Source organism: Lipotes vexillifer, unplaced genomic scaffold (assembly GCF_000442215.2).
Source record: "Lipotes vexillifer unplaced genomic scaffold, Lipotes_vexillifer_v1.1 scaffold230, whole genome shotgun sequence".
NCBI lineage: Eukaryota > Metazoa > Chordata > Mammalia > Artiodactyla > Lipotidae > Lipotes > Lipotes vexillifer.
In genome coordinates this window covers 7128880-7138209 of record NW_006775143.1, presented here as the reverse complement: position 1 = coordinate 7138209, position 9330 = coordinate 7128880, and the positions used below count along the sequence as shown (strand labels likewise).

Genomic DNA, 9330 nt, shown 5'->3' with positions numbered 1-9330 from the left:
GAACCAGTCCTTCCCCCAGCTAAACTGACAACAGTTAACCTCTGTCAGTAAGCCTACAGAATTACCAGCCTCAGGTATATAGTATTTTGTCCCTATCAGTTCCCCTTATTACTCATTCATTTATATTCATTTACTCATTGGTAAACTTTTTAATTGAAGTATAACATATAGCTGAGGTGCAAAATTGAGAATGTATGTGGCTTAATAAATTTTCACGAAGTAAACACACCTTTGTAACCACCAGAAGTACAAAGGCCCTGCACCCCACTGACTAACCCCTCTTCCTGACTTCTAACACCATATTTAAATTTATATAAATGGAACAAATAGGATGAACTCAGGTGTTTTTCATTCTATATTACATCTGAGATTCATCCATGTTGTTGTTCACTTTCACTGCTCTAGTAGGAAAAAAACAGAATTTATCCATTCTCCTATATCATGATAGATATAAGATTATTTCCAGTTTGGACCATTATGAATAATGCTATGAACATTCTTAGCTATGTCTTCTGGTGCACAGATATACACACTTCTGTTGTATACAAACCCAGGACTGGAAATGCTTGGTCATGAAGTATACATACGATAAGCCTTAGAATATTTCCAAATAGTTTTCCAAAGTGGTTATAACTAATCTACACTCCCACCAGCAGTGGTCAGTTTTCAATTTTTACCTATTCTAAGAAGTCAGAATATACAAGGTTCGCCGTAAAAGGGAATTCTACATAACATATCTCACTTTCCTTAAAATAGTGATATGTCAGTAGAAGTCTAAAACTTATTTCTCTTGGGAATTCCCTGGCAGTCCAGTAGTTAAGACTCGGTGCTCTCACTGTCATGGGCCAATGGCCGATCCCTGGTCGGAGAACTAAGATCCCACAAGCCACGCGGGGCAGCCAAAAAATAAATAAATAAATAAATAAAACTCATTTCTCTTTCACCCAATTTATCCACAAATTATCAGCTGCTACTTTACAGGTATCCTGCTTAAGCCTAACAAACATTATGAAACTGACAGTCAGGAGCCCTAAAATTACAGAACTGAAAGTCAATACTAGATTAATCCCTAGTGTCACTGACTACAAAATTTTACATACTGAAATTATTTATATGTAAGCTTTTATTAAAAAAAATACTCTGCTTTCACATGACAGTCTTATTTTATATGGTAAAAAACGGTCTAATAATTGTAACTGCATTCTAGATTTGTGATCAATATCTACATCCTTTGTTTTATTAACAATTATATAATAACCAAAACTCCAATTATCATATTGGTTCTATTTGCAAGTGGTATTAGTATGAGTACAGGACTGTACAAATCATAAAAGTCTGACCAGGTAGCTATATTTCAAAGTAAATAAAAGTCTGACCGAGTATCTATACTTCAAAACAAATAAAAGGGAAACACACATCAAGCCTCTACTACCGGGAGTCAAAATAACATGCAGGCAAAATTATGTTATTGCTTTCAGACATTCTTTTATCCTCAACTTTCATTCACTGACCCCTCATGTACTGAATTCACTTTCATACATAAGCTAAAGAATGAACGTGTTTGCCATCATGTGAAGGCAAAGCCTGGTAAAAATCATTTAGTCTTGGAATTATCTCTCATGTGTAAAGTCCCTTGTTAGTCATGTGACACAAAGCAAGTTATTTATTAACTTCTCTGAGCCTCAGTTTCTTCCTAGATAAAATGGGAATAACATGAGCACCTATACCCCACAGAGTTGTTAAATGAATTGTAATGAACTGAGACAATGTCCACATAGGCATTTAATGCTTGGCACTATTATCATTTTCTGAATCACTTTCCCCCATTTGCAGAAATCAAATGATAACATTTCACAGGCTATTATGAGGATTAAATGGAAGGATATGTCAGAGTCTAGCATACTGCTTAGAATGTAAACAGGTGTCTCAGCTGTTAGATCTCTTTTCCCTTATTCCAGAAGTTTTCAAACTTACTTAACAACAAAACCCCTTTACCAAGAGAAATCTGATATGTAAAAAAAGCAAACAAAATTAGTATTTTACAATATAAATTAAATATACAAGTTCACAATGATTATATCTCTTTCTTTATTCTATTTTCTTGCTTTTTCATATTATAATAGAAAAACACATTTATTACAATAAATTAAGTGAAAAATCATAATTATCCCTTTTCCCTAGTCCATTCATAGTCACTCAAAGACACAAGTATTAATACTACGGTGTTCATCTTCACATCTTTCTCTGTATCCACAAAAACTTCTACAAACATATTTACATCTTTTTTTTTAATAGATCTTTATTGGAGTATAATTGCTTCACAATACTGCGTTAGTTTCTGCTGTACAAAAAAGTGAATCAGCCACATGCATACATATGTCCTCATATCCCCTCCCTCTTAAGCCTCCCTCCCATCCTCCCTATCCCACCCCTCTAGGTCATCGCAAAGCACGAGCTGATCTCTGTGCTATGCTGCTGATTCCCACTAGCTATATCTTTAGATTTTACTTGTTTACTTTTTACAAAAATGAGCTATATATCACTCATGTTAGCACAGAGTCCACTTTGTTTCCAGTTAAAAATATATCAGCTTCTTAATTTAGACCTAACTCATTCATTGTAGTAGTTGCATAATACTCCATGGGATTCAAAGTTGTTTTTAAAAAATCATCTGTACGACTCATCACAGTAAACACATTTTCATATATTTCCTTCAAGCTTTTCGTAAAAAGGTTAGAAAAATTCACCAATAGATCAAAGTCAGCATTATTTGGAATATGAGAAGAAAATCAAAGGAAAATTTCTAGGGAACAACCTAGTAAGAAATAATAAGAAATATGGGGATATACGTAAATGTATAGCTGATTCACTTTGTTATAAAGCAGAAACTAACACACCATTGTAAAGCAATTATACTACAATAAAGATGTTTAAAAAATAAATAAATAAAGGACAACATGAAAATAAATATAAATGAAAAAAAGAAGAAAAAAGAAATAAGAAGGTAATTACTATTTCTAGTAAGAAATATAAGGGTAGAGGGAGAAGGAAGAAATCTGAACAAGATAAAATAATTTACTTGATGGTAACTGAGTAAAACATCTTGTTTACTTAGATACAAATTAATGACTGAAATGTTAAGAATGTGGATAGAATTGCTTCATTAATCATTATATTAAAACAGAATACAGGTTATCAAACTTTTAAACAGAAAATGTGTGGCGGGAAGAGGAAAGAAGAGAGAAGAGGGAGAGATGGAGAGAATGAGAACAGATCAAGCGATGAGAAAGGTTAATAACTGGAACAACTGATGTACATGCCCTCAATCCAAACCTCAAAAAAAATGTGACATCTCAATTACATTGATGAAGATATGCAGCTAAAGTAAATAAGGTTAAGATTGCTGGGTGGGGCAAAGATTCCTCAATCTAACTTACAGCAAATGAAAACACTGGCTACAATACTAGTATTAGATGATAGAGGTACTGGAGAAAGAAATCTTAAATGAGATTTGAAAGATAAGTAAGTAATACAATACAAATTACTAAGAAACACAAGATCTTAAACTTGTGCATCAAAACACATCAAGGAGGCGCAAGAGGGAGGGGATATGCAGATATATGTATGCATATAGCTGATTCACTGTGTTATACAGCAGCAACTAACACACCATTGTAAAGCAATTATACTCCAAGAAAGATGTTAAAAAAAATAAATAAGGACACTTTAAAAAAAAAAGCATCAAGGTGAAACTATTAAAACTAAAAGGAAAATCAGAAAAACTACAACAGCAGCAGGAGATTGTAATTCACTATTACTTAACAACAGGACTGGAAGACAGATTTCTTGAGAAATGAGAGCACAGTGTTGAGTGGCCTATCCACACACTGAGCTCCATATTCCACCAAAAGGAAATATTTTTTTAATCTTATGAATAGTTTTTATGAACATCAGAAATAATATGCTTTAAAAGACTAGAACATTTGCTCACTGTGGTTTCAAATCAGAATGCAGTAAAACCAGACAAATTTTACACTATTTTGAAACCAAAACCAATGTTCTTATAAACTAATTATTAGGTCAAAAATAAAATAACCTAATACTGCTCACCAGTGTAACTGTGGGGTATAACCAAAATAGTAATCAAAGAGAAATCCGGAAACTGAGGTCGTTTTCAGTTCTGCTTTTCTGTTATCTGACCTTAATGAAGTCACTTAATCATTCCAAGCCTCAGCTTCATCTATAAAATGGAAATAACACCTACACCTCACATAATCTTGTGAGTATTTAAGTGATTAGCATTTTTCCTGGCACATAATGACCTTTACCATTATGTACTTTACAAACTGAAAACTTGTGTGAGAAAAACATATCAAAGGAAAACAAAAAAAGGAGTAATTTGAATAAAAATAGAAGAAAAATACACTTGAAAAAATTAATATAAAAGCTCTTTTTCCTTTTAAATTGGCCCATTAAAAAAAGCAAACCGGGGCTTCCCCGGTGGCGCAGTGGTTGAGAATCTGCCTGCCGATGCAGGGGACTCGGGTTCGAGCCCCGGTCTGGGAAGATCCCACATGCCGCGGAGCAACTGGGCCCGTGAGCCACAACTGCTGAGCCTGCGCGTCTGGAGCCTGTGCTCCGCGACAAGAGAGGCCGCGAAAGTGAGAGGCCCACGCACCGCGATGAAGAGTGGCCCCCGCTCGCCGCAACTAGAGAAAGCCCTCGCACAGAAACGAAGACCCAACACAGCAAAAATAAATAAATAAATAAATAATCCTTTAAAAAAAGCAAACCTTTGGTAGTAACAAAAAAATTAGAAACAAGAATGGAATTTCTCCACTTGAATGGTAACAGAATATTAAGAATAATAGTATGACAGACGTGAATAATATACAACTGAACATATAAAGTAGATGGTTAGAGATGAATGATTTTCTACAGAAGATAAAATACAAAGAAACATAAAACTCCTAAGTAAATAAGTTTAAAAATAAAATAAAAAAACAACCCTACTGAAAATACTCAGCCGAGAAGCCTGGACTAACGCAAAAACTTCCTTCTGTTTACTCTCCTTTTCTCCACTGCAAGTCTTTCTCCACCCCACAGCCAGAATGATTATGTCACTACCACCAATACCCTTTCAAATGGCTGCCGCTGGAATCCCCATGCCTGAACTCCTATCACTCTTCCTCTGGTGCACAGGGTGCATCTCTGTGGCCTTCGTCAGCTCCCTGAAGGTTTTATACTCAGTTCCGGCTCAGAATCTCTACACAGGGCCTTCTCTGCCTTAAGTGGTCTCCCCATCTCTATGCCTGGCTACTTCCTACACACCTCCCTTACACCCTATACTTAATTTAAATCAAGTCCCCAAATATATTCTTTCATACAATGCTTTGCCATCTTAGCATTTATTGCCATTTTAACTCTATACTCTTTGCCTTATTGTTTAATACTCATCTCTCCAAGTAGACGTTTCTTTCCTTCACCAACGTATCCCTAACACCTGGCATATAGAAGGTACCCAGTAAATATTTGCCAAATAAATGATGAGACTGATGAAGCTAAATAAGGAAACAGAAACAAACACATGAAGGCCTTTTATACCTAGTTATTCTTAGGGTAAGAAAAGGCCATAGAAGAGTTTTAAATAGGAGAATGACGTGGTCAAACACGTTATCTATCTTAGCAAAGCAGTATGAACAACAGGTATGTCAAATACGTGACAAGAATGCCCTATTCCTTCCTGTAAACATAACAGACATTCTTAAAGATACTCTTTCTCCACTGAACTCAAATCAGGCCTCAGAATCCCTCTCAGGGCAGACCTCCAGGAAGGTCACTGCCAATCAATTACAGTGGCTCAAGGATTGAAACCTGATGATAGGTCAAAAACCCAAAAGTCTAGTATAAATACACGAGAAGACAAATGAATTATTTTAAAGGTGAAGCGTCCAAATGTTCCATGTAGAACATTAGGTTAAAAAAGGAAATCTTGATGTGACAGTTACCCAGTTTTTACTAATAGTTCTTCAAAAAATTCTAAAACAGGAGCTGTACAACAGTATCTTGCTTTTAAAAACATTTCTTTTGCTTACTTTTAATTAAGACCATATTCACAGTCAGCCAATGATTAAAGAATATTTTTGACCCATTACCACCTAACTTTTCATATTGGACTCAAGGGCATAGATTTTAAATCAGACCTCCATACATTCCAGAATAATTATCTCAATTATGTCATCCAGTACTGATGCCAAGTGTACAGCTGGAGCTAAATGCAGCTGTGCTAAGCATACAAAAGGTACTTTTAAATCATGGAAGCTGGTCCTAGACTTACTGTCCATTTTAAAAAGCCTAATTGGGATCATGAAGCTAGATTACAATAATGGGAACAGAAAACTCACTTCATAAAATACATCCATTTATTCACTATTTAATTCCCCCAACTGTCCCAGCATGCTTACCTTTTTACGTACTCCTTCTTGGGTGCTGGACAGCTTGAGCAAAACAGGAGGAAGGAATTTAGATATAATATTCTGTAATTGTTCATCTGTTTCAGCATGGCCAAGTCGTAAAAAGACTCGTTCAAGCTGATCTACAATATAAAAAGAGAAAAGGATAACTTAGCACATCAAACAGAACTAAGACTAATCACTTTTATAGCTTAATCCTTTTTTCTATACTGCAGATCCTTCGGCCAGAACTTTAACCATAGCTAGCCCTGTAGGCAGATGATTTTGACACAGCAATGAAACAACACTAAAAAGGTTTACTAGCTAATTATACTGTCTTACAACTGTCCTGGTCATTTAACCTCTAGAAGAGAGGAAAACAAAGACAAGAACAACAAATTTCTCTCCTATTTACAAGGTTATTCAGTTTTTCTAAAGGATGTGGATACCAGAAAAGATACAAAAGTTTTGAAGAAATCGTCTAGACCTAGCTAGCAGAGACATGCAGGAGAACTTTAATCAGATACCAGGGATAATATTATATCTTTGGTGAAACCATCTTACTGATGAAATTTCTTCAAAGACAGAATCACTGCCCATTACTGCTGGAATCAGCCAACCAGAATGTGAGAGACAAATTTCCACCAAGAAAGCCACTGAGAAACATACTAACACCAAAGGGATGCTCTCAGCAAAACGCAGGCAACTACAGAACAAGCAACTAACACACTCAGAGCTTCTGTCTCTTCGATCAATACATTGCAGGGGAGGGGAGAGTGCTGAGGTGAAAGGGGAACCTACCAAGGGCAAATGACTGGATACTTGATTTTTTTTAATTATTGTTAATTTTTTAGGCGTTACAATGGTATTGTGGTTATGTTTGTTTTTTAGAGGTTCTTACAAAAATTATCCGTAAGTGATTAGGGAGCATTCTAAGGCACTAGAAATGTCCTATATCTCAATCTGAGTGATGACTACACAGCTATATACATTTATAAAAACTCACAACCTCTATCCTTTCATACTTTCTACTGTATCTATTATACCTTAATTTTAAAATTTAAAAATAAAAAACAAAAATTTTATTTAAAGGAGTCCTTTTTTTCAGAGATAAAGACTAAAATATCTACAGGTGAAATAACAGTTACTTAGATTTACATCAAATAATCAGGGGTGTACGGGAAATCTGCTGAGAGTAAATTTCAGATGTTCTCACAAAAAAAAAAAGGCAACTGTGAGAAAAAGACATCTTAATCAGCTTGACTGAAGTAATCATTTCATTATGTATATGTGTATCAAATTATCACATTGTACACCTTAAATATATATAATTATTTCAGAAACTAAAAATAAATAAAAATAAAGTCATGGCCTCATTCAGGTCCTCATTTTTAAATAAATAAATAATTGGGGGTGCTAGGGTGAGGAATGGGGAGGGGCCATATAAGTGAAACCAAGATTGGTCACTAGCTGATAACTGTTCGAGCTATGTGATAGATACTGAGAATTTGTATTTCTGTATATGCTGGAAATTTCCATAATAATTTTTTCAGGAAGAGATATATATAGACATATAGATATAGATACATAGATACAGATATGTATCTCCAGAGGGAGCCTAGAAGCAGTCACAACCTGGCACAACCTAGTAGCAACAAGCACACCCAGCACCCGGATCTTGGGTTTTTAAACACCATTCTCCAGTAAAAGGAGCCAGACTCTTGGGGAAATGGCTGATTCTAGGGCTGGGGCAGGGAAAAAACAAGATGAACCTGAAGCATCCTATAGGGCCAGAAAGGAAACAGGGCCTGATAAGTCAAAGGGATGCAGGAACCACCCTGAAAGAGCTCCATTATGGCCAAGGCTGGAACAAATTTGAGGAACAAAATAAATAACATAGTTCTGGATTCTAACCCAAAGTATAAAATAAATTTACATGACTCCATGATATAAATAAATGACTGAATGATTAAAGCACTGGGGAAAAGAGACAAGTCTTTCTTACAGAATTCCAAATAATTATGTAGATACCTCCCCCTACAGGAGGTAGAGCTTAATTCGTGCCTCTACCCACCCCTTGAGGGTAGACTAGATTTAGTGACTTGCTTCCAAAGAACAGAAGGGGGGAAGAGGAAAATGTTAACTTTACAGTGGTGAAACCTGATGAATACTGTTTTAACCAAGCGATGCCATGTGGTATCAGGATCACCAACATGACAAGAAAGGCATTTCACCTCTGTGGTATTCCTTCTGAAAACTCATAACCCTCATCTACTCATGAGTAAAACAAAAAACCAACAGAAACACCAAGTTAAGATACATTCTACAGGCTACCTGGCCAGTATTGCTCAAGACTTTCAAGATCGTGAAGAAAAAAAAAAAAAAAAAAAAGAAAGACTAAGAAATTGTCACAGACTAGAGGAGTCCGGGGAGACAGGACATCTAAATGCAGTGTGGTGCCCTGGACTGGATCCCAGAACAGAAAGAGGACATTAACGGAAAAACTGATGAAATCCAAATAGTCTTGAGTTTAGCTTTTAAAATTAATAAAAAGGGAAGGAAGGGAGGAAAGGCAGGCAGGCTGACTCTGAGATTATCAGACCAAATGTTTCTATTTGCTAATAGTTGAATGCTACTATAAAAGGAGCTCTTAGGAACAGTGGATTCAATCCACAACATCCATGGAAGTTACAGGTAAGGAGTCTCTGCCCCAGCGCCTTATAGATCTTAGGCAGTGGAAACTGCCTACCGATTTTAGCTACAGAAACTTAGAAGAACTGTTCTGCGGAAGAAGGCCGAAAGTTAAATTCTTCATAACAAACTGACCTGCAAAATCTGTGCCCAAGGCTTAAAAAAAACCAAGTGATATCTGGTCCTT

The 9330-nt window shown here is 35.8% G+C and overlaps 1 protein-coding gene across 1 annotated transcript in view; it reads right to left on the bottom strand.

Moving 5' to 3' along the window:
* Positions 1 to 6590, bottom strand: part of ECPAS (Ecm29 proteasome adaptor and scaffold) — a 73046-nt gene extending 66456 nt beyond the window's left edge. Inside the window, exon 1 of the mRNA XM_007449777.1 lies at positions 6465 to 6590. The gene's annotated coding sequence lies outside the window, so the exon portion shown is untranslated. The remainder of the gene's footprint in view (positions 1 to 6464) is intronic.
* Between the last annotated feature and the right edge of the window lie 2740 nt (positions 6591 to 9330).